The 27,216-nt window shown below is 37.7% G+C and overlaps 1 pseudogene; it reads right to left on the reverse strand.

The window, feature by feature from the left end:
• The window catches only part of LOC102175107, a 34,165-nt pseudogene continuing 10,281 nt past the window's right edge, over positions 3,333–27,216 (reverse strand).

The following is a 27,216-nucleotide window of genomic DNA, read 5'->3' on the forward strand; positions in this document are numbered from 1 at the left end:
TTATGGGGAGGGAGGTGGGAGGGGGGGTCATGTTTGGGAACGCATGTACACCCGTGGTGGAGTCATGTCAATGTATGGCAAAACCAATACAGTATTTTAAAGTAAAATAGAACTACCTTATGACCCAGCAATCCCACTTCTGGGCATACACACCGAGGAAACCAGAATTGAAAGAGACACATGTACCCAATGTTCATCGCAGCACTGTTTATAATAGCCAGGACATGGAAACAACCTAGATGTCCATCAGCAGATGAATGGATAAGAAAGCTGTGGTACATATACACAATGGAGTATTACTCAGCCATTAAAAAGAATTCATTTGAATCAGTTCTGATGAGATGGGTGAAACTGGAGCCAATTATACAGAGTGAAGTAAGCCAGAAAGAAAAACACCAATGCAGTATACTAACACATATATATGGAATTTAGGAAGATGGCAATGATGACCCTGTATGCAAGACAGGAAAAAAGACACAGATGTGTATACCAGACTTTTGGACTCAGAGGGAGAGGGAGAGGGTGGGATGATTTGGGAGAATGGGAGTTCTAACATGTATACTGTCATGTAAGAATTGAATCGCCAGTCCATGTCTGACGTAGGATGCAGCTTGCTTGGGGCTGGTGCATGGGGATGACCCAGAGAGATGTTGTGGGGAGGGAGGTGGGAGGGGGGTTCATGTTTGGGAACGCATGTAAGAATTAAAGATTTTAAAATTTAAAAAAAATAAAAAATTAAAAAAAAATAAAGTAAAATAAAGTAAAAATAAAAATAAAAAAAACAGTGTTTTAATTGTTATCTTAAAACATTACTGAATTTGTCAGACATTACATGATGCATTCTCAAATTTTCTAAATCATTTTTGTATTAGTAACAGATCTTTATTAAACTACAGAGACACACAGCACACTATTTTTGTTTCTTATTTTTTTTTTTAATTTTTGCAATGCTCTACTGGTTTCTGCCATGCTGCTGCTGCTGCTGCCAAGTCTCTTCAGTGGTGTCCGACTCTGTGCAACCCCATAGATGGCAGCCCACCCGGCTCCCACGTCCCTGGGATTCTCCAGGCAAGAACACTGGAGTGGGTTGCCATTTCCTTCTCCAATGCATACAAGTGAAAAGTGAAAGTGAAGTCACTCAGTCGTGTTAAACTCTTAGCGACCCCATGGATGGCAGCCTACCAGGCTCCTTCATTCATGGGATTTTCCAGGCAAGAGTACTGGAGTGGGATGCCATTGCCTTCTCCGGGTTTCTGCCATACAACAATGCTAATCAGCCATGATTATACATGCATCCCTTCCCTTTCTAGGCTCACTCTCCTCTCCTCTCCTCATTCCATTCCTCTGGGTCATCACAGACCACCAGACTGGGCTCCCTATACTGGATAGGAACATTTGGTTATGACCCTTGGATGACAAACAAAAGTTAAATTTCTATCTCTATTGCCATGAATAAAGAGGGTCGGGAATTTTGTTGTATATTCATAAACAATAAAAGACATATGATTTAGTATAAAGAATTATGGTAAATATTTAATTTTCACGGAAAACTCTAAATCATGGAAGGAAATGTAATATTTAATATGTTGAATTATAACTACAACACATAGTCCCTCCCTACTTTCTGCTTATAAACCTTAATCATGATTGAAGTGAAGTGAAGTGAAGTCGCTCAGTCGTGTCCGACTCTTTGCAACCCCATGGACTGTAGCCCACCAGGCCCCTCTGTCCATAGAATTCTCCTGGCAAGAGTACTGGAGTGGGTTTCCATTCCTTCCTTCAGGGGATATTCCCAACCCAGGGATTGAACCTGGGTCTCCCGCATTGCAGTCAGACACTTAACCGTCTGAGCCACCAGGGAAGCCCATTAGTAAGACACAAATAGGAAAGGCAAATTCTTATATTTAATCTCAATCAGTCATTGGAGAAGGAAATGGCAACCAACTCCAGTGTTCTTGCCTGGAGAATCCCAGGGACAGCGGAGCCTGGTGGGCTGCCGTCTATGGGGTTGCACAGAGTCGGACACGACTGATGCGACTTAGCAGCAGTCATTTGCTTAAAGCAATCCAGTGACCCATCAATTATTAAAACCTTAGGTAAAACAAGTCATAGTCATGAATTCTCTGCTATTTGCTATGGAATTACCTGGAATTATCAAGAAAGAATATATTTGATGAGATAAATATTTTAATTAATCTTTGGTGAATATTGAGCCAGGGCTTTCCAGGTGATGCTAGTGGTAAAGAATCTGCTTGCTAATGAAGGAGACGCCAGAGACTCTGGTTCAATCCTGATAGGCCTGGATTTGATTCCTGCTTTCGGAAGTTCCCCTGGAGGAGGAAATGGTGACCCACTCCAGTATTCTTGCCTGGAAAATTCCATGAACAGAGGAGAGTGAGGGGTTACAGTCTATGGCATCACAGTGTCAGACCTGACTGAGAAGGCACACATCACACATGCACAAATGTTGAGCCAACTTCTTCATGTCACCCTATACCCCTGACATAAAACATAACAGCTCTACAAGAAGCAAAGATTTTCAAACCTTGCCTTTGAGTTTAGCCTTTTGGTTTTTTTAAACTTTGACCCAAACATAGATGAGACCCAAACAGGGACTTGATTGTTTCCAACATAAGAATGGTCCAAGGAGGATGATTTACATACAGGTCTGTAGGCTGAAGATTAGTTGGTCCGATTAGCTCAGCCCTGAACCTCGAGTGACCTGTCTCATATCATCAGAGCTGCCTCAGTAAAGTCACTATTTCAAAAATAGCTGTTGTTGCAACCTACTGGAGTTCATAAATGTTTCTTTTTCATCATAAATAGCTAATGCTTTAATGAAATCTGTACACTAAATCATAATCAATTTGTTGGTTGTTATATTATACTATACATGGGAGAACTGGTTTAAAGATACTGTAACTTAAAATGAATTGAAAATTACCTAATTAAAATTTCTAGTAAAAGAGATAGATAAATACATTTAAAAATGTACAACCACAATGATGTACATGGAAAAACTTAAGTGATAGGTATACGTTATATTTCCAACATTTGTATCATTTTCTTGCAATAGCACATAGAAAATAATTTATATCTGGTTATATTATCAATTATATTTAAACTATAACATATTATGAACTATTTAAGTTAAACATATTTCAAATTTGTCTTTGTTTGCCTGGGAATCTTCCAAAGTCAAAGTGTTTCTTATGGAATTAGTAAAGTCTTAGTCCCGCAAAAGGATAATGTTGATAAAAAGTATATGTATTACTGCAAGAGTATAATGCAGACATCAACAAGGAACAAAGCTTCTGGGACATCACAGTGGCTTACAGAAGAGGGTTACAAACGGCCATAAATCGGTCATATGCCATCACTGCCAACAGGAATGTCTCTGTTACCACAAATACGCAGACAAAGAATTGTATGAGGCATCCTGTGAAGGAGATGGTTCTGTCTTCCACAACCAAGTTTTCTAGTAGCTTGGGTGTAACTACTGTCGAGTAACAGAAATCAACGAAGGATAAGGGGCTGAGAAAGAAGTACATTGGTGTGTGGAGCCTGGAGTGGGACTTGATGATCAGGATCATGCCCAGGTTCCCCAGCACAGTGACTGTGTAGATTTTCAGGAAGACCAGGAACAGGTGTAGCTGGAGCTGAGGATATTCTGAGAAGCCCAAGAGAATGAAAGTGACCTCAGCACTCTGGTTTGTTTGGTTCCTGTGGACAAAATATCAATTTTCATCCAGAAGAGTAAAAACTAAACTTTGAAATAGGCGGGAGAGTAGAAAATGTGTTGAGAAGCTCACTGGGTCTCTGTTTACAGTGCTTCTGTAAATGCTATATTTGTGCTTTATTTCAAATGCTAATGTTCACTTATATGTCAATTATACAGCCAATAATAATTTTCATTGTGTATGATCTTCAGAAACAAAGAAATAAAACAGATTAGATCCTGCTTTATTTCAAATAATAAAATTCATTATTACCAGCTGTTTTCAGGAGACATGGTATTTGCGTGAATCTGAGCTTTGTGAAAACACCTGCTATGACAATCCAATTACATGTATTGGAGAAAAACATGTCATTAGGTTCCACAGTTTCTTACCTGCCTCACCTCCTGAGCTATGAGACAATTAACTTATATGCTAATTTGTATAGTGGTAACATCTCTGAAAAGATTGTTAATATAATATTCTTTTGGTTGTTCTATCTCCTTTCAATTCCTTTCTTATTCCTAGTTATTCCAAATTCTCAACCCATTCTGGAGCTATGCTATAAGACATGCTAAAGTTTTTCACTTAAGTTGAATTAATCTTGAAAATATTTAAATGTATTCTTCATAGCCAGTTGTATTATTCATCAGAAGTTTCAAAACAAAATATGTGCTATGCTTCCTATGATCATAGTTGAAACAATATTGAACAGAAAACTCTTATTTTTTTCCATTGTAGCAGATTTTGGAATTTAGGTGACAAAAATAAGAAATGTGAAAATACTGGAGAAAGCATATAGGCTTCAGAATGGATCAAATATATACTCTGCCATTTTGAATTAAGTTTTTAGTTCTCCCAAATAAAAGTGGCTGGAAAACACCTATTTCAATGGGACACCAGAATATTTCTTGATTATTACTGATCACAATGTATTTCCTCTATAGTAAGATAAGAATATTAATATAAATTATAAATCATTAGATTGGAACTAGATACTTCAATAATAATTCCAATGCTGTAAGACATGGTAGAACAGATATTTACCTTTTTATATATTAGAATTATGAACAATTGTTATTTCAAACACCTGATATGTTTGTGAAAATCCAGCACAGCATGGACATCTATCAACTGGTAGACACATTGGGGAAGAGAATGCAGTAATCCCTTCTTCTAGAAGCCACACAACAGAAACACTGTACAATTTCATTAGAACACTTGGTTTAAGATGCGTGTTTCCTTATTTTCCTCTAGATTTTCTCACAACACTATAGTTTTCTCTGATTCCCACATGATGAACTTGTAAGAAAGATATCTTCCAAAGACCATGTCCACAACAGATCTACGGGGGTGGTTGGGGGTGCTCCACAGAAAGAGAGAAGCAGTGGAACTTCCCTCAGCAGAGCTGAGGGGTCCTGAGGAAAAGTGAGCCTGCTGTCAGCCAAACCAGCCCCTCGGCGAGCGAGAAACAATCAGACCGACAGGTGTTCCGTCTGAGCAGTTCTGCTTTATTGCCGCAAGCTCCCAGCTTATAAAGGCAAGGAGGGTGGGGGGGTGTTGCCAGGGACTTTCCATAGTTGCACCAATCACGCTAAAGGTCAAATCATCATGTGCCAGCATTATAACAGGAGTCTATGGTGATCATGCGCTGTCCATGTGCACGGAAATCAAGAGAGCCAATCAAAAGTTTTGACAAACAACATAGACACGCCCCTATCTCTTCCTCCAGGCGCCATCTTAGTTTCCGACAGCAAAGCTAGCCCTTCTCTTTTCTTTTTTAAGGTTTCCCATTTAGGGCCAACACAGATCCTCTGTAACAGTAGTTTGTAAGGTCTCAGCACCACTACAAAGATTGATTATGACTATATTATTCCAGCCACATTCCTTCAATTTAAAATGCTCTGTGCAAGGTTATGAGAATAATTTTCCAAGATTGTTTAATATAACAGTGACTTTAAGGTTCCAATAAATATTAATAGCAAATGCATAACATTAACATTATTCACTATGACTCTTCCAAAAACTGCTTGGATTTATAAATTCAACCTCATTATCAATTAATACATCCTTCTTTAGTGAAGGTGGATTTATCAACCTCTGCTATATAGTACATGCCTATTTCTTTATAATTTATTTCCCCATTTTATTTTTTCTTATGATGTTTGCTTTATTTTGCCACCTACTTTTATAGACATGACTTATTCTTTCATCCCCTCTGTACACAGACGAACTTTCATATTTATCACTCACAATTACTATAGGTTATATTCCTATTATTTATAAATATTGTTGTTAATGTCACTTTATTTCTAGAAAGTTACAGAAAAATCTTGAAGACAAGGCTCACTTTGTTATAATCCTCCCTTTTGCCAAAAGGAGAATTCTCCTTTTTGGACTTTATGGTGAATATCCAATGAGAAAATTAGGATAAAATTTATTTGAAAGAAAGAATTTGATATAACTCCATAAACCTTCTCAGCCAAAAAGTGGTTCTTTGTGGACACTTTGTTCTACACATGTGTCTGTCTCCCACAAAGATTACTGGATCTTTGTATTTTCTTTTTTAAGTAAAACAAAAGAGACATGAGTCAACTCACCTAAATAGAGAAGAACTTGAATGAGTCATTTAGTGAAGAACTCTTTAGTAAGATTAATGGATTCCAGCAATGCTGCCGCTTAGTACTTAATAGAAACACACCTGAAAAGGGTAGTAAAAATGCCCAGTTATTTTCATTAATTATTTCATAGTTTATGATTTTCCAACCTGTTGAGAAAACTCAGAAATACCAAAGATAAGATCAAGCCTGAAAAGTAACTCCTGTCACCAAACTTTATCACAAATATATGCCATCATGACCTTAAGGGTATGAAAACTAGAGAATATAACTGAAGTGCTGCCTTGATGACTGCAGTTCAACTAATTACATTTTAACTCTGAACTCTGTCCCAGGTGGTATATTGATTGTATATTATTTCCCTAAAGCTTTAGGGCATTAGTATTATCAACTTTACACATTTAATCTTAAAAAACAAACAACACCATTTAAAAATATTTTATGTGGATATAAAATACATAAATCAACAAGGGGAAGTTATACAGCAATATATTTACTTTTATTAATCCGTATTTAATTTTCAAAATTTTCCTATGAAGATATATATATATTCTTATGTTTCTAAACATATGGCTGCTAAACTATAGTTATACTGTTTATTTGGTACTTTACAACATTTGTACTATAAACTTTATTTTATATTTACACTATTGATTTTATTGATAGAAAACAGCTTCCATTGGCTTTTCAAATATAGAATATGCTCAGATGTTTATATTTGTTACTGAATCTAAAAAGAAATTTTGGATAATATGTTTTCTAAAAATATCTGTTTATGAAAAGGATGATATTTTCACTAATTTTGGTAAATACCCATCTTGGCTTTAAGGACACAGGTTAAGAAAAATAATAACTTGATGCAGAAGGAGCTGAAGTGGAAGCAGTGAAAGATTTCACTTTCTTGGGTTCCAAAATCTTTGCTTTATGGTGACTGCACCCATGAAATTAAAATGCACTTGCTCTGTGGGGTCAGTTCAGTTCAGTCGCTCAATCATGTCCAACTCTTTGTGACCCCATGAATCGCAGCATGCCAGGCCTCCCTGTCCATCACCAACTCCCAGAGTTCACTCAGACTCATGTCCATCAAGTCAGTGTTGCCATCCAGTCATCTCATCCTCTGTCATCCCCTTCTCCTCCTGCCCTCAATCCCTCCCAGCATCAGAGTCTTTTCCAATGAGTCAAATCTTCGCATGAGGTGGCCACAGTACTGGAGTAAGTTATGATAAAACTAGGCAGCATATTCAAAGCCAGAGACATCACTTTGCCAACAAAAGTGCACATAGTCAAAGCCATGGTTTTTCCAGTAGCCAGGTATGGATGTGAGAGTTGGACCATAAAGAAGACAAAGTGCTGAAGAATTGTCCTTTCAAATTGAGGTGCTGCGGAAGACTCCTGAGAGTCCTTTGGACAGCAATGTCCAACCAGTCAATCCTGAAGGAAATCAACCCTGAATATTCATTGGAAGGACCGATGCTGAAGCTGAAGGTCCAGTGCTTTGGCCACCTGACCTGAAGAGCTGACTCACTGGAAAAGACCCTGATGCTGGGAATGATTGAAGGCTAGTGGAGAAGAGGGCAGCAGAGGATGAGATGGTCAGATGGCATCACTGACTCAATGGACATGAGTGTGAGCAAATTCCACTCGACAGTGAAGGACAGGGAGGCCTGGCATGTTCCAGTCCAGTTCAGTTCAGTTCAGTCGCTCAGTCGTGTCCGACTCTTTGCAAACCCATGAATCACAGCATGCCAGGCCTCCCTGTCCATCACCATCTCCCAGAGTTCATTCAGACTCACATCCATTGAGTCATTGATGCCATCCAGCCATCTCATCCTCTATCGTCCATTTTTCCTCCTGCCCCCAATCCCTCCCGGCATCAGAGTCTTTTCCAGTGAGTCAACTCTTAGCATGAGGTGTCCAAAGTACAGGATCTTCAGCTTTAGCATCATTCCTTCCAAAGTACACCCAGGGCTGATCTCTTTCAGAATGGACTGGTTGGATCTCCTTGCAGTCCAAGGGACTCTCAAGAGTCTTCTCTAACACCACAGTTCAAAAGCATCAATTCTTCGGTGCTCAGCCTTCTTCACAGTCCAACTGTCACAACCATACATGACCACAGGAGAAACCATAGCCTTGACTAGACTAAACGGACCTTAGTTGGCAAAGTAATGTCTCTGCTTTTGAATATACTATCTAGGTTGGTCATAACTTTTCTTCCAAGGAGTAAGCGTCTTTTAATTTCTTGGCTGCAGTCCATGTGGTGGCAAAGACTTGGACATGACTTAGTGACTGAACAACAATAACACAATAACAACAAGCTTATTTCTCACTAATGGAAGATTCAAAATACACTTTGACTACGTAGCTGTGCCCTATACAGGCTCTGATTTCTCCCAATTTGTACCTCACCATCATCATGGTGCTTCTGAGGTTCTCTTAATATTAATTGGAGAAAGAATTGATTCTTCTTCAAATAAGTGATGCCAGGACAACTGGGTGTTCACAAGTAAAATTATGGGATTGGACACTTGCCTCATATTATATACAACAGTTAACTCAGAAAGTGAACAAGGACCTGAATGAAAGAGCATAAGCTATAAAACTCTTAAAAGAAAAACACAGGCCTTAAATTTCATGGCCTTGAATTTGGCAGTAGATTCTTAGATAGGGAAACAAAAACATAAGTGACAATAAATAAATAAATAAATAAATAACTTGAACTTCCTCAAAATTTAAAATATTTTTATATTAAAAACATTATGAATAAAGTGAAAAGAAAGGGTACAGAAAAGAAACAATAAAGACAAAAAGTCAAATCAGATACAACACAAATTTTACAAATGTCCAACAAGCATGTGAAAATATTCTCAACATATTTAGTTACTAAGTGGTGAAGTCACTCAGTCATGTCCAACTCTTTGTGACCCAATGAACTACAGCCCACCAGGCTCCTTCATCCATGAAATTTTCTAGACAAGAGTACTGGAGTGGAGGGGCGGTCCTAAGATGGTCCTAATAGGATGGGAAGACCACTTTCTCCCCTAAAAATTCATCAAAAGAACATTTCAACGCTGAGTAAATTCCACAAAACAACTTCTGAAAGCTGGCAGAGGACATCAGACATCCAGAAAAGCAGATCATTGTCTTCAAAAACAGGTAGGAAAAAATATAAAAGATGAAAAAAGAGACAGAGGAGGTAGGGAGGAAGCTCCATCCGGGAAGGGAGTCTCGTCCCAGGAAGGGAGTCTTAAAAAGAGAGAAGTTTCCAAACACCAGGAAACACTTTCGCTGCCGAGTCTGTGGCGAGCCTTGGAAGGGCAGAGGGCAACATAACAGGGAAGAAAAATAAATAAATAACTAAAACCAACAGATTATGAGCCCAGTGGTAACTCCCCCAGCAGAGAAGCAGCACAGATGCCTGCATCTACCACTAGCAAGTGGGGGCTGGGCAGGGAGGCGCGGGCTGCAGTGCTTTTTATGAATTGGGCCGGAATGCCCTGAGTGTAACTAGAGCAAACTAACTTGGGCTAGCATATCAGACTGTGGGATAGCTACCACGCAAAAAGCTCTAACATAAGACACCACCAGGACTGCACACAGAACAAAGGATGGAACAGAAATAGCCAGCTGCAGACCATCCCTCTCCAGTGACAGGCAGCCAGAGCCATAAGGGCTGGAAAGGGGCAATCGCAGCCCTGTTGAAGCATTACCTACCAAACTGCAAGCAGGCTTCTTTGCTAAGACTTCTTGGGGTTCTGGACAGTCACCATCTGCCTGAGAAAGGGAGCCAGTGGTACACCCAGAAAACTGAGCAGCAGCGACGGGAAAGGTGATAAGTCGCAGTGACTGTGCTCGCCAAACACCTGAGCTACTTGCACCTGGGAAGGATACAAAAGGCAGGCACAACCTAATCTGCACCTCTGAGGGCTACCTGAGAGCCGAACCTGAGTGGCTTAGACCAGGGAGGTGCATGCAGTCCAGGGCCGGCCTCGGATGGTTCCTGGTGGAGCAACATAGGGCCTGAATGGTGTGCGCTGTGAGCAGGGGCAGGCCCAGCGTGGCTGAGACACTGTGAGCACACACCAGTGTTATTTGTTTGCAGCATCTCTCCCTCCCCACAGCACGACTGAACAAGTGAGCCTAAAAAAAAAAAAAAAAGAAAAGAAAAGAAAAAAAAATTGTCCACCACCACCCCCCTTGTGTCAGGGAAGAAATCAGACACTGAAGAGACCAGCAAACAGAAGCTAAAACAGAGGAAACCACCTTTGAAGTGAACCCACACTGCCCACAACACCAGAGAAAGTCCCAGAAATATCTTTACTATTTTTTTAATCATTCTCTTTTTTTGTTGTTTTGTTTTGTTGATGTTGTTGTTTGATTGTTTTTTCTTCTTTTCTTTTTCTTCTTTTTTTAAACTTTTTTAAAATTTTTAAGTCCTCTATTTCTCCTTGAATTTTTATTTTTATAACCTACTATTATTATTCAAAAAAACCCTATTTTTAAAGCAAACACCATATATATATATATGTATGTATATATATATATATATATATATATAAAAAAAATATATATATATATATATAGTGTGTGTGGTTGTTGTTTTTTTAATAATTCTTGTAACTTTTTTTCTCTTCTTCTTTTCTTTAATATTGTATTTTTGAAAATAGGAGCTCTACTCTAGACTTTTAATCTTTGCTTTTTGGTATTTGTTGTCAATATTGTACATTTATAAATCCAATCTTCAGTACCCAATTTTACCTGAGAGTGACATTACTGGCTTGACCACTCTCTCCTCCTTTGGACTCTCCTTTTTCTCCACCAGGTTGTCTCTCTCTCCTCCATCCCCCTTCTCTTTTCTACCCAACTCTGTGAATCTCTGTGTGTTCCAGACGACGGAGAACACTTAGGGAACTGGCTACTGGCTGGACCTGTCTCTCTCCTTTTCATTTCCCTGTTTTATCCTCCTGGACACCTCTGTCAACTTCCCCCGTCTCCTCTTCCCTGTATAACTCTGTGAACATCTCTGAGCGGCACAGACTGTGGAGCACACATAAGGAAGTGATCACTGGCTAGCTTGCTCTCTCCTCTTTTGATCTCACCTCATCTCATTTCAGTCAACTCTAACTACCCCCTCCCTCTTCTCTTCTCCATGTAACTCAGTGAACCTATCTGGGTGTCCCTCAGTGTGGAGAAACTTTTCATCTTTAACCTAGATGTTTTATCGTCAGTGCTGTGTAGATGGAGAAGTCTTGAGGCTACTGTAAAAACAAGACTGTAAACCAGAAGCAGGAAGCGTAAGTCCAAACCCTGAGAACATCAGAGAACTCCTGAATCCAGGGAACATTAATTGATAGGAACTCATCAAATGCCTCCACACCTACATTGAAACCAAGCACCACCCAAGGGCCAACAAGTTCCAGAACAAGACATACCAAGAAAATTCTCCAGCAACACAGGAACAACCCCTGAGCTTCAATATACAGGCAGCTCAAAGTTACTCCAAAACGACTGACATCTCATAACTCATTACTGGATGCTTCATTGCACTCCAGAAAGAAGAAATCCAGTTCCACCGACGAGAACTCCAACACAAGCCTCCCTAACCAGGAAACCTTGACAAGCCACTGATACAACCACACTCACAGCGAGAAAACTCCACTATAAAGAGAACTCCACAAATTCCCAGATTACAGAAAGGCCACCCCAAACACAGCAATATAACCAAGATTAAGAGACAGAGGAATACCCAGCAGGTAAAGGAACAGGAGAAATGCCCACCAAACCAAACAAAAGAGGAAGAGATAGGAAATCTATCTGAGAAAGAATTCTGAATAATGATAGTGAAAAATGATCCAAAATCTTGAAGTCAAAATGGAATCACAGATAAATAGCCTGGAGACAAGGATTGAGAAGATGCAAGAAAGCTTTAACAAGGACCTAAAATAAATAAAAAAGAGTCAATATATAATGAATAATGCAATGAATAAGATCAGAAACACTCTGGAGGCAACAAATAGTAGAATAACAGAGGCAGAAGATAGGATTAGTGAAGTAGAAAATAGAATGGTAGAAATAAATGAATCAGAGAGGAAAAAAGAAAAATGAATTAAAAGAAATGAGGACAAGCTCAGAGACCTCCAGGACAATATGAAACGCTCCAACATTCGAATTATAGGAATCTCAGAAAAAGAAGATAAAAAGAAAGACCATGAGAAAATACTTGAGGAGATAATAGTTGAAAACTTCCCTAAAATGAAGAAGGAAATAATCACCCAAGGCCAAGAAACCCAGAGAGTTCCAAACAGGATAATCCCAAGGTGAAACACCCCAAGACATATATTAATCAAATTAACAAAGATCAAACACAAAGAACAAATATTAAAAGCAGCAAGGGAAAAACAACAAATAACACACAAGGGGATTCCTATAAGGATAACTGCAGATCTTTCAATAGAAACACTTCAGGCTAGGAGGGAATGGCAAGACATACGTAAAGTGATGAAAGAAAATCACCTACAGCCCAGATTACTGTACCCAGCATGGATCTCATTCAAATATGAAGGAGAAATAAAAAGCTTTCCAGACAAGCAAAAGCTGAGAATTCAGCACCACCAAAACAGCTCTCCAACAAATGCTAAAGGATATTCTCTAGACAGGAAACACAAAAAGGGCATATAAACCCAAACCCAAAACAATAAAGTAAATGGCAATGGGATCATACTTATCAATAATTACATTAAACATAAATGGGTTGAATGCCCCAACCAAAAGGCAAGGACTGGCTGAATGGATACAAAAACAAGATCCCTATATATGCTGCCTACAAGAGACCCACCTCAAAGTGAGGGACACATACAGACTGAAAGTGAATGACTGGAAAAAGACATTCCATGCAAATAGAGACCAAGAGAAAACAGGAGTAGCAATACTCATATACGACAAAATAGACTTCAAAACAAAGGCTGTGAAAAGAGACAAAGAAGGACACTACATAATGATCAAAGGATCAATCCAAGAAGAAGATATAGCAATTATAAACATATATGTACACAACATAGGTGCACTGCAATATGTAAGACAAATCCTAACAGGTATGAAAGGGGAAACTAACAATAACACAATAATAGTGGGAGACTTTAATACCCCACTCACACATATGGACAGATCAACTAAACAGAAAATTAACAAAGAAACGCAAACTTTAAATGATACAATAGACCAGTTAGACCTAATTGATATCTATAGGACATTTCACCCCAAAACAATGAATATCACCTTTTTCTCAAGTGCTCATGGAACCTTCTCCAGGATAGATCACACCCTGGGCAATAAATCTAACCTTGATAAATTCAAAAAAATTGAAATCATTCCAAGCATCTTTTCTGACCATAATGCATTAAGATCAGATCTCAATTACGGGGGGAAAAAAACTATTAAAAATTCCAACATATGGGGGCTGAACAACACACTTCTGAATAACCAACAAATCACAGAAGAAATCAAAAAAGAAATCAAAATATGCATAGAAATTAATGAAAATGAAAACACAACAACCCAAAACCTGTGGGACACTATAAAAGCAGTGCTAAGAGGAAAGTTCATAGCAACACAGAAATACCTCAAGAAACAAGATAAAAGTCAAAGAAATAATCTAACTCTACACCTAAAGCAACTAGAAAAGGAAGAAATGAAGAACCCAAGAGTTAGTAGAAGGAAAGAAATCTTAAAAATTAGGGAAGAAGTAAATGCAAAAGAAACAAAAGAGACCAGAGCAAAAATCAAAAAGCCAAAAGCTGGTTCTTTGAAAGGATAAATAAAATTGACAAACCATTAGCCAGACTCATCAAGAAACAAGGGGAGAAAAATCAAATCAATAAAAATAGAAATGAAAATGGAGAGATCACAACAGACAACACAGAAATGCAAAGGATCATAAGAAACTACTACCAGCAATTATATGCCAATAAAATGGACAACATGGAAGAAAAGGAAAAATTCTTAGAAAAGTACAACTTTCCAAAACTGAACCAGGAAGAAATAGAAAATCTTAACAGACCCATCACAAGCACGGAAATTGAAACTGTAATCAGAAATCTTCCAGCAAACAAAAGCCCAGTCCAGACGGCTTCACAGCTGAATTCTACCAAAAATTTCGAGAAGAGCTAACACCTATCCTCCTCAAACTCTTCCAGAAAATTGCAGAGGAAGGTAAACTACCAAACTCATTCTATGAGGCCATCATCACCCTAATACCAAAACCTGACTAAGATGCCACCAAAAAAGAAAACTACAGGCCAATATCACTGATGAACATAGATGCAAAAATCCTCAACAAAATTCTTGCAATTAGAATGCACAACACATTAAAAAGATCATACACCAAGTGGGCTTTATCCCATTGATGCAAGGATTCTTCTGTATCCACATATCAATCAATGTAATTCACCACATTAACAAATTGAAAAATAAAAGCCATATGATTATCTCAATAGATGCAGAGAAGGCCTTTGACAAAATTCAACATCCATTTATGAATAAAACCTCTCCAGAAAGCAGGAATAGAAGGGACATACCTCAACATAATAAAACCTATATATAACATACCCACAGCAAACATTATCCTCAATGGTAAAAAATTGAAAAAAATTCCCCTAAAATCAGGAACAAGACAAGGGTGCCCACATTCATTGCTACTTTTCAACGTAGTTCTGGAAGTTGTGGCCATAGCAATCAGAGAAGAAAAAGAAAAAAAAAAAAGAATCCAAATTGGAAAAGAAGAAGTAAAACTCTCACTGTTTGCAGATGACATGATCCTCTACATTGAAAACCCTAAAGACTCCATCAGAAAATTACTAGAGCTAGTCAATGAATACAGTAAAGTTGCAGGATATAAAATCAACACACAGAAATCCCTTGCATTCCTATACATTAATAATGAGAAAGTAGAAAAAGAAATTAAGGAAACAATTCCATTCACCATTGCAACGAAAAGAATAAAATACTTAGGAATATGTCCACCTAAAGAAACTAAAGACCTATATATAGAAAACTATAAAACACTGACGAAAGAAGTCAAAGAGGACACTAATAGATGGAGAAACATACCATGTTCGTGGATTGGAAGAATCAATATAGTGAAAATGAGTATACTACCCAAAGCAATCTACAGATTCAATGCAATCCCTATCAAGCTACCAGCGGTATTTTTCACAGAGCTAGAACAAATAATTTCACAATTTGTATGGAAATGCAAAAAAAAAAAAAAAACTTGAATAGCCAAAACAATCTTGAGAAAGAAGAATGGAACTGGAGGAATCAACCTGCCTGACTTCAGGCTCTACTACAAAGCCACAGTCATCAAGACAGTATGGTACTGGCACAAAGACAGGAATATAGATCAATGGAACAAAATAGAAAGCCCAGAGATAAACCCACACACCTATGGACACCTTATCTTCCACAAGGGAGGCAAGAATATACAATGGAGCAAAGACAATGTCTTCAACAAGTGGTGCTGGGATAACTGGTCAACCACTTGTAAAAGAATGAAACTAGATCACTTTCTAACACTGCACACAAATATAAACTCAAAATGGATTAAAGATCTAAATGTAAGACCAGAAACTATAAAACTCTTAGAGGAGAACTTAGGGAAAGCACTCTCCAACATAAATCACAGCAGGATCCTCTATGATCCACCTCCCAGAATTCTGGAAATAAAAGCAAAAATAAACAAATGGGATCTAATTAAAATTAAAAGCTTCTGCACAACAAAGGAAAATATGAGCAAGGTGAAAAGACAGCCTTCTGAATGGGAGAAAATAATAGCAAATGAAGCAACTGACAAACAACTAACCTCAAAAATATACAAGCAACTTATGCAGCTCAATTCCCAGAAAAATAAATGACCCCAATTGGAAAAAATGGGGCCAAAGAACTAAATAGACATTTCTCCAAAAAGACATACAGATGGCTAACATATATACAATGGAGTATTACTCAGCCGTTAAAAAAAAATTCATTTGAATCAGTTCTGATGAGATGGATGAAACTGGAGCCGATTATACAGAGTGAAGTAAGCCAGAAAGAAAAACACCAATACAGTATACTAACACATATATATGAAATTTAGAAAGATGGCAATGACGACACTGTATGCAAGACAGGAAAAAAGACACAGCTGTGTATAATGGACTTTTGGACTCAGAGGGAGAGGGAGGGTGGGATGATTTGGGAGAATGGCATTCTTACATGTATACTATCATGTAAGAATTGAATCGCCAGTCTATGTCTGATGCAGGATACAGCATGCTTGGGGCTGGTGCATGGGGATGACCCAGAGAGATGTTATGGGGAGGGAGGTGGGAGGGGGGTCATGTTTGGGAACACATGCAAGAATTAAAGATTTTAAAATTAAAAAAAATTAATTTTTTTTAAAAATAAAGTAATACATGAAAGAAAAATTGTAGAAATAGAATATCATCCTTTTGATTACATGGAGCAGTAATACATGGAGTTCAACATTCATCTTACAGAATTCCAAAAAGAGAAAGAATGGATGGAATGAAATAAATAATAGAAGATTATTTCCAAGCACTAAAGAAGGACAAGCCTTTAGACAATCTGCTATTTGGCACAAGGAGCACAGCCCAGTGCTCTGTGATGACTGAGGGGTGGGATCTGATGGGATGGAGAGGGAGAGGATATGTATATACCTATAACTGATTCACTTTGTTATAGAGTAGAAACTAACACAACATTGTAAAACTATTATATTCCAATTAAAAAATAAATAAAAATTAAAAAAATATATATACAAGCAACTTATGCAGCTCAATTCCAGAAAAATAAATGACCCGATCAAAAAATGGGCCAAAGAACTAAATAGACATTTCTCCAAAAAGACATACAGATGGCTAACAAACACGTGAAAAGATGCTCAACATCACTCACTATTAGAGAAATGCAAATCAAAACCACAATGAAGTACCTTTTCACACCAGTCAGAATGGCTGCGATCCAAAAGTCTGCAAGCAATAAGTGCTGGAGAAGGTATGAAGAAAAGGGAACCCTCTTACACTGTTGGTGGGAATGCAAACTGGTACAGCCACTATGGAGAACTGTGTGGAGATTCCTTAAAAAACTGGAAATAGAACTGCCTTATGACCCAGCAATCCCACTGCTGGGCATACACACCAAGGAAACCAGAATAGAAAGAGACACATGTACCCCAATGTTCATTGCAGCACTGTTTATAATAGCCCGGACATGGAAACAACCTAGATGTCCATCAGCTGATGAATGGATAAGAAAGCTGTGGTACATGTACACAATGGAGTATTACTCAGCCATTAAAAAGGATACATTTGAATCCGTTCTAATGAGTTGGATGAAACTGGAGCCAATTATACAGAGTGAAGTAAGCCAGAAAGAAAAACACCAATACAGTATACTAACACATATATATGGAATTTAGAAAGATGGTTATGATAACCCTGTATGCGAGACAGCAAAAGAGACAGAGATGTATAAAACGGACTTTTGGACTCTGAGGGAGAGGGAGAGGGTGGGATGATTTGGGAGAATGGCATTGAAACATGTATACTATCATGTAAGAAATGAATCGCCAGTCTATGTTCGATATTTTTGTCTTTAAATACTTGCAAAATGCAGAAATATACAAAAGCAAAATCAGCTATTGGGTAACAATCCAAAGATTCTTAATTTTTGTTCAATTTCTGGTTGTCCCTCTGTATCTGTGGACTTCCCTCATAGCTCAGTTGGTAAAGAATCTGCCTGCAATGCAGGAGACCCTGGTTTGATTCCTGGGTCAGGAAACTCTGGTGGAGAAGGGATAGGCTCCCCATTCGAGTATTCTTGGTCTTCCCTTGTAGCTCAGCTGGTGAAGAATCTGCCTGCAATGCAGGAGACCTGGGTTTGATCCCTGGGTTCAGAAGATCCCCTGGAGAAGGGAAATGCTACCCACTCCAGTATTCTGGCCTGGAGAATTCCATGGACTATATAGTCCATGGAGTCACAAAGAGTCAGACAGGACTGAGAGACTTTCACTTTCTGTGTATCTGAGGGACATATTGATATGTTTGGATGTAAAACTTATACAATATGAATCATATTATAGTGTTTTTTATCCTTTCTTTAACATTGTGTTGTGAATTTCATTTTCTGTAAAAACCATTGGTTTTCTTAAGATAATACAACTTGCATTACTATTACAAATATGAGCACAATTCTTTTTTATTCTTACATTTATTATTGAAATTGCAAAAAAAAACTGGTATTCTATTTTTTAATTTATAGTCTAGGTTTATGGGAAGTATTGTATATTTATTATTTAAGAAGCCGCCATATCTTAACATATAAACATCTCAACTCCAGTGACTTAATTTAATAAAGCAGGGAGCAGCACTTTTTTCTGGGAAAAGAAGTATAGTAAATAATTTAGCCTTTGTGGGCCACATAGTCTCAATTTCAGCTATGCACTTCTGCATCTTGCAGGTTGGATTCACCCATAGGCAATACATAAATCAATAGGCATGACTCTGTTCCAATAAACTTTCATTTATAAAAGACAGTAGGACAGATTTGGTTTGCAGATCACACTTTGTCAACCTATGCAATAGAATGCATTTCTTGATTGTTCAAAGTCTAAAATTATTTCCAGATCAGTAGGCAGATGTCCTCTGAGTGGCAATGCAGAGACTTAAGCTTGTTCTCAATTATGGCTTATGACAATGTGACTGGGTGCATGTGTGTTAAGTCACTTTAGTGGTGTCTGACTCTGTGAGAGGGTATGGACTGAAGCCCACCAGGCTCCTCTGTCCATGGGATTCTCCAGGCAGAATTCTGGAGTGGTTTTTGCAGTGCTCTCCTCCCAGGAATCTTCCCAGCCCAGGGATCAAACCTGTCTCTCTTGAATTGGCGGTTGGGTTGTTTACGACTAGTGCCACCTGGGAAGTTCAACAATGGGATTGTTATGGTATAATTATAATGTAGTGAGAGAAAGAATAATTTGCTTTCAAAAATACTACACTTTTCTGCATTGCCACTGTGCATAATATTTTGTGTTTTGCTTATTTATTTTTAATTAAGATTTTATCAAGCATATTGAGTGTTCCTCATATGTTGAGATACTTGAATAATGACCAAGATATTTCCTGATCAATAAAATCACAATAGTACTTTGAACTTTGAGTCAAACTACAGTGTTAAGATAGATTGAAGGGATAAGAAAGAAAAACAAAAGACATATTAAGCAGAGAAGACAGTCTGAACCAAGGTAGGAGTTGAATGTTCAAATTTTTTTCAGTTAGAAGTAGAGTTTATGCAGGGCAAACTTTGGGAGATGGTGAGGGACAGAGAAGCCTGGCTTGCTGCAGGACATGGGATTGCAAAGAGTCTTACATGACTGCGAGACTGAACAACAACAAAAAGTATGAGATATTATCAGAGGACCAGAGAATCTAAATTGTGCAAAGAATGCAATTAGGATTAATACCAATTGCTGAATAGAGTTAAAATAGAGTTCCATGCCCACAGGAAAAGTATGTAGTAATGAAGATTGTGGTTGCAAAACGGTGTCTACAATGGGAATGAAACTGACTCAGTTTCAATATTGTAATCATGGCATTCAATGCGGTTGCATTAGTAGTTGATGTAAACAGAAAGAAGTAACTCCCATTTTCATTTTGATTCACAAGCAAACATTATGTTCTTGACAGCATCTCACTGTAGAGGAGTCAATGATTCCCAGTAACTAGCAATAATTATGTAGGCACCTACAATGTGAAGTAATAAACAGTGAGGTATAATATGGGAGCTGGAGCATCTGAAAAACCAATCAAGGCCTGAAGACATCTGGAACACAGAAGGAAAACAAAAGGAGGCTTTTACCACTGTCTTCAAATATTTCAAGCCTAAAATATGAAAGAAACACTGACCTTTTTTCTGTGTCCTGAGGAGAGAAATTTAATTTTAAATGAATTAACTTTTAAAAGCCACAGGAAGCTAATTTCAGAACAACAACAATAAAATAATTTTCTTTTTTTTTTTTTCTCCAGTTTCAATAAACAGAATAGTGTGAATGACTCAGAGTCTCTGAGTTGCCTGGTTTCACTAAAAGTATATAAGAAGGGGCTGTAGGGACACAAACTTTAATGTAAACAAAAGGAAGGGGGAGACTCTTCAGGAAGAATGCAGACAAAATATTAAACCCCACAGTGTCTCTCTACATTTCCCATATTCTGTGACTGGTCCTCACATTGTCCTAGAGCTTTCACTAAGATCACTTTTTGCTTGGTGTTCTCAAAATACTGTTGTAAAATTATTTGTATAATTCTCAAAATCCATAATTTACACATCTGTAACAGGTTGATTTAACTACTCCATCTGATAAAAAAAATCTATTACTATAATTTAGTACATTCTAACCACCTTAACACATAAGGATTGAGTTCAATACCAACTTTATTAATCTTTGTCTATAACTGAGGAGGGGCTTCCCTGGTGACTCACATAGTTAAGAATCCTGCAATACAGAAGACCCAGGTTCGATCCCTGGGTTGGGAAGATCCCCTGGAGGAGGGAATGGTAACTCACTCCAGTAATTTTGCCTGGAGAATTCCCATGGACAGAGGAGCTTGGTGGGCTCTAGCCCATGGGTTGCAAAGAGTCAGACATGACTGAGTGACTGAGCACAGCACATAACTGAAGAGATCATTCCTATAAGTATATGTAGGTAAAGTGAAAGTGAAAGGTGAAAGTGAAGTCGCTCAGTCGTGTCCAACTCTTTGCGACCCCATGGACTGTAGACCACCAGGCTCCTCTCTCCATGGGATTCTCCAGGCAAGAATACTGGAGTGGGTTGCCATTTCCTTCTCCAGTATGTAAGTATGTAGGTAAAGCATACTGTAAAAATGTAAGAAATTCAATTCAAAATAGCCTCCTAAATTCAGTATGACATGTAAATACATAATTTTAGATAGATCCCTGGTGGCTCAGATGGTGAAGATTTGACCTGCAATGCAGGAGACCTGGTTCTCTCCCTAGATTGGGAAGATACCCTGGAGAAGGGAATGGCTACTCACTCCAGTATTCTTGCCTGGAGAATTCCATGAATGGAGGAGCCTGGTAGGCTATAGTCTGTGGGGTCATGAAGAGTCAGACACGACAGAGCAACTAATGCTTGCACTTTTTTTCCCACATGTATTTATGTGTAGATACTTCTGAGAGTGGCAAGTATGAAGTGCAGGCCATCACGGGCACCCTGGTGTCTAGGGTTACTCAGTGTGCTCACAGGCAGTTTTATTTATCTTTCTTTGATCTGGTCTGGGCCTCCAGTCTGGCACATGTTTCAGAAAAGATTAAAGAATTAAAGTAAATATGATCATCTCAGTCCAGTATTATTTCTTATTACACAAGAAATTATTTTTCCCCTTAAGTCTATATACAGTTTAAATACTAGATTGACATAATGGGAAGGAAATGTTGGTTTTATTTTCCCCCAACATTCCCAGTTTGACCCTACATTATCTATTTGTGGTCTCATTCTCAGCAAAATTACATAGTAATTGGTAGAATTTTTTCATAGGCTCTAAGAGTATAAAGTGCTAATTGCTCAGTCATGGTTGACTCTTTGCAACCCTGTGGACTGTAGCCCGCTAGGTTCCTCTGTGCCTGGAATTCTCCCGGCAAGAATACTGAAGTGTGTTGCCATTCCCTTCTCCAGGGTATCTTCCCGATCCAGGAACCGAACCCAGAATCTCAGATTCCAGACGGATCCTTTACCTTCTGAGCCACAAGTAGCATAACATCCCTCTGCAAATTAGTAGCAAAGAGTATGAATTTGTTTTTCCCTAACGAGTACTCTTGCCTGGAAAATCCCATGGACGGAGGAGCCTGGTAGGCTGCAGTCCATGGGGTCGCTAAGAGTCGGGCCCGACCGAGCGATTTCACTTTCACTTTTCACTTTCATGCACTGGAGAAGGAAATGGCAACCCACTCCAGTATTCTTGCCTGGAGAATCCCAGGGACAGAGGAGCCTAGTGGGCTGCCGTCTCTGGGGTCGCACAGAGTCGGACACGACTGAAGCGATTCAGCTGCAGCAGCAGCAACGAGTGATGCAAATAGCATATCCACTAGATGGCAGAGTGACACTGTAATTTAAATCAAGGCACAAATAAAGTGCATTGATTGCTTTAGAGAAAGTAGCAGAAACTGATAGAAAGTAAGATGTTCGTGGTTTAAATATAACTTTGAAAACATTTTATTCCGTGAAAAATGTGATTTGTCATGCCTACCGACAGAGGATGCTGAGGCCACCAAGCCGTCAGCAGGGCTCCTGCACCCCCACCTCCTGCTCAAGCTGATGAGTCCTGAGGAACTCTGAATGGAAACAGAGCTGCGCCCTGAGGGAACACAGGATAGAAAAGAACAGGACCTAGGTAGTCAAGGTGCAGCTCAAAGAGATTATTTCAAGGAGCCCAGACTGTTTTCTCTTCCCAGGCGCAGAAAAGCCCTGAATTTGTTAACATGAGCTTTCTGGTTTTCTTTAATTTCCGATAATCTTCTCATGGTCGAAATACCTGGTTTTTATTGCAAAATGCATATACATTCTGACTCCTCCCTTCCCTTTTCAGGGCAGTTTTTCTGAACTAACTGAGATGTTGTCTTCCAGGTTTGTGTGTGAGTGGCCGCTCAGACATGTCCGACTCTTTTGTGACCCCATGGACTGTAGCCCACCAGGCTCCTCTATCCATGGGATTCTCCAGGCAAGAGTATTGGAATGGGTAGCCAATTCCTCCTCCAGGGGATCTTCCTAACCTAGGGATTGAACCTGGGTCTCCTACGTTACAGGTGAATTATTAATTATCTGAGACACCAGAGAAGCCCCTTATTTTCTAGGTTTAAGTCCATAGGAAAAAAAAATAATTCTTTTTTTTAGGTTGTGTTTTTTGTTTGTTTGTTTTTTGGTCAGTTGGTAATTTCATGTCTCTTTCAGGAATAAGGAAACCAGTGTTCAAAGATGGCGGTTTACTAGATCACATTCAAGTAGCAATTCACCTTTGGTTTTTATCTTTGTTTTTCCAATTTTCGTTTTTGAACTAGGAGTGATGTGTTGACTCTTGGTCACTTAGTTTAGGTAATGAAGAGTGTTAATACTTTATCTCAATTAATTTTATAAGAAGTAAATACACAAAACATAGTTAATAATATGTGCAGATATTAGTATAAATTTTAAAATCCTTATAGAAGCAAACACTATTAATATAACACAAAAACAAGAATGCATAATAAAGTTGCAATGTTATTAACATATATAATTCAATGACAAAGCAAAAATATTCATAAGCCAAAAACTATAGGAGATGAGAGAAGAAATAAATTAGAGAAGATTCTAAATTCAAACTAAAAACAATATAAGATATATATATGTGTGTGTGTGTGATTGTGTTCCTGTTATAATCCCAAATAACACAACTACATTGTATCACAGAAATCTAATAAGGAATATAATTTTTTCCAATATTTCTTAAGAAATTCTAAGCATTGACTATGTCTTAGCCCATAAGTAAAACACAAAAGTTTTAATAATAAAATTATCATTTATTGGTTACTAGCAAATACAAGAGTAAATAAGGCAATCCATTTAAAACTGTAAAATCATGCCTTTAAAAATTACAAAGGAATAATATAGACTACCATAGCAAAAAAATTACTATATAAGATATAATCTAGGTGATAATCAAAATAAATTACATGGTATAGTATACTGATATCAACAAAATTAAAACAGATAAAGCATTCTTCTGGCAAGGTCTATTAGAAAGCCTTAAGATACCTAAAATTTAATCTTCCGACCCACCCTCCCAAAAACTTTTCAGACCAGGGGAATCAAATGAATGAACCATACTTTTTGCACTGTGGGAAAGATAATCACATGAAGTGAAATTTACCTATAAGTAAATAAATACTCATAAGTAGTGCAAAGACCTTTGGGTCTCAAATTACCATAATTCTAAGTGTGTAGAATGAAGAAATCTGAAGACACAGTGGAGAAAAGAGAAAAGGAAAGTGGAGATCTTATTAGTGGGACAAAACAGGTAAAACAAATAATAAATTTCTACTCACATAACCAGTAATTGAAAGCAGGTCAAAAGTCTGATAGAAGCAGCACTGGCTGCAAGAAAAAGGCTAGCGATTGTAGAGGATTTGAGGTGCAGACTTCAGGGAAATTTCTTTCTAAGACAAAGGAAGAAAGGAAAAGGTTGACAATAGAATTATAAATATTAAGAGAAGCAAAATGAGTAAATTAAGTATCTTCCCAAAACAAGATAAAAGAAACATACACACAAAAAACTGATAATCAAAATCTCTCAACAATTATGAATTTTACATAGAGAGGGATATATACACAGATTTAGGTATATGTTGATGATGAAGCTGAAACTCTAGTACTCTGGCCACATGGTATGAAGAACCGATGCGTTGGAAAAGACCCTTATTCTGGGAAAGATTGAAGGCAAAAGAAGAGAGTGGCTGAGGGTGAGATGGTTGGATAGCATCACTGACTCACCAGACATGAATTTGAGCAAATTCTGAGGGATAGTGAAGAACAGGGAAGCCTGAAATGCTGCAGTCCATGGGGTATCTAAGAGTCAGACAGGACTTAGTAACTGAACAACAAAATAGATACATTCATATATATCCATGTATGTATGTGTGAGTATATGTATGTGTGTGTGTATCCACATATACTTCATTTCACTACACAACAGAAGAAAACAGCACTAAACTAGAATTCTTGAAAGCCACAGAAAACCCAAAATTTACTCTAAGTTATCAAAAAATAAATAAACAAAAAAATCTGTATCCATACAATGCTACTATGATGGGAGGGGGGAAAAGCATAAAATGTGCCAAAACATTCCAAACAATGAATATGTCCCTGTAATAACATCACATGTACACAAAGACACACTCAGAGAGAACAGACAAAAACCGTAACACTCTGAATTGAACTAAATCTCCTTAAATAATCATTTGGAAATATTAAAAATATGTCATAAATATAAAATAAAACATGAATAGAAAAAAAAGAGATTATGCCAAAAAAAGAGTTGTTTGGACTCAAGAAAGAGATTGTAAAAAAAAAAAAAAAAAAGAATTTTGTGAGAAATCATGATTAAATTGCAATGTAGGAAAAAAGGGATAAGGGACTTCTTTGGTGGTTCAGCGGTTAAGAATCCACCTTGCAACAAAGGGAACACGGGTGCAATCCCTCGTTGGAAACTAAGATTCCACCTGTGGAGGAGCAACTGACATCCCCCACTGCAGTGAAGAGCCCAGGTAGCGAAATGAGAGATCCCTGTGCCACAGCTGAGACCTGATACAGCCAAGGTAACTAAGTAATTTAAAAAAAAAAAAAAAAGGATAGGAGAAACAAACTTTGAATGATTTTACTTACATGAAATATAAAAACAAGATTCACAGATGCAGAGTATATTAAATGATATCAGTGGCAGAGGGAAAGGAGGATGGAGGATGAGGAGTTATTACTTAATGGATGCAAAGTTTCTGTTTGGAGTGATGAAAATGTTTTGGAAATCTATAGCCATTACACAATATTGTAAATATAAGCAATGCCACTGAGTTGTGCACTTAAAGTTGTTAAAGTGCCATTTTTAAAATGTAAACATTTGAGGAATATAGTCTCTGGAGCTTGAATAAAATGTTGTTAGAGAAGAGAAAATACTGTCTTAAAATGTTACTGAGAAATAAGAAAAAAACATAAGTAACCACAAAAAGACTTGGTATTACCTTCCATTACAGGGATGAGGTATATAAGGAACCTATTTGGGTGAACTGTGGACAGAAAAATCAACAGTAAAAGACATTGAGGAAGAATGGACAACAGATTGTGGTAACTTTTCAAAGTGGTTTTATTATTAATAGACTATAGGAGATGCATGCTGGAATAGTCAGCACCCTCCACAAACTGAATTGAGACAGCATCGATGTTTTCCTTTTACCTGCAACTCAGAGTTTCCTTCTCTTTCTTTGCCTCTTCTTCTGAGGTCTGGGTATTATGAGCTTTCTTTTCAGGTTATTAGAGTTTTCTCACAATTGTCCCCACAATAAAATAGGATATTTTACTAAGTACAAATACACATAGGGAAAATATGACTTGGTCGATATAATTATTTTTAGGTCTTTGAATAATGTTCAGAAAAGTTCAGCTTCACTTTGGTCACATTATCCCAAAGGGAATTTCCAAACTCACAGAGATACTGTAATAAATATCTGCAAGTTAAATATCTCCCTGGTAAAGTTGCTTAGAAATAAGATAGGAACCTTTTGTTGTCTTTGTTTTAATGTTCACCACAGAATATAATAAAAGTGTTATTTAAAGAGAAATAAAGGACAGTTGCCAATATAAATGATGGCACCATTTTGTTTTCTGAAATATTAAAATAAAACTGGGAAAAGCTTTTTAAATTTGGTCAAGAAGAAAGCTGAACACCTTACCTTAGAGAGGTAAGTTCTATTTTCAGATTTCTACAGAATTATTTGTATAATGAGACACATGACTACATAGTCATATAATTTACTGTTTAATTCACATGGTACTGTGAAATATTACATGTACCTGAGATTTGAGCCAAATATCTGATGAGTTGGACATGAATTACCATTTTTTTAATCAATCCATAATTAATTACAGTTGCTAGATCAATATGTTTTTAGAATTTATTATTTAAATATAATTTAAAGATCATTTGCCCCTTGGCTAGTGTTTATTAGAAAACTTTAACCGCATTTTCATACAGTCAACACTTGAAACTATTGCTCTATCAGCCTGGTAATAC

The sequence above is a fragment of the Capra hircus genome, chromosome 4, assembly GCF_001704415.2.
Source record: "Capra hircus breed San Clemente chromosome 4, ASM170441v1, whole genome shotgun sequence".
In the NCBI taxonomy this organism is placed as follows: Eukaryota; Metazoa; Chordata; class Mammalia; order Artiodactyla; family Bovidae; genus Capra; species Capra hircus.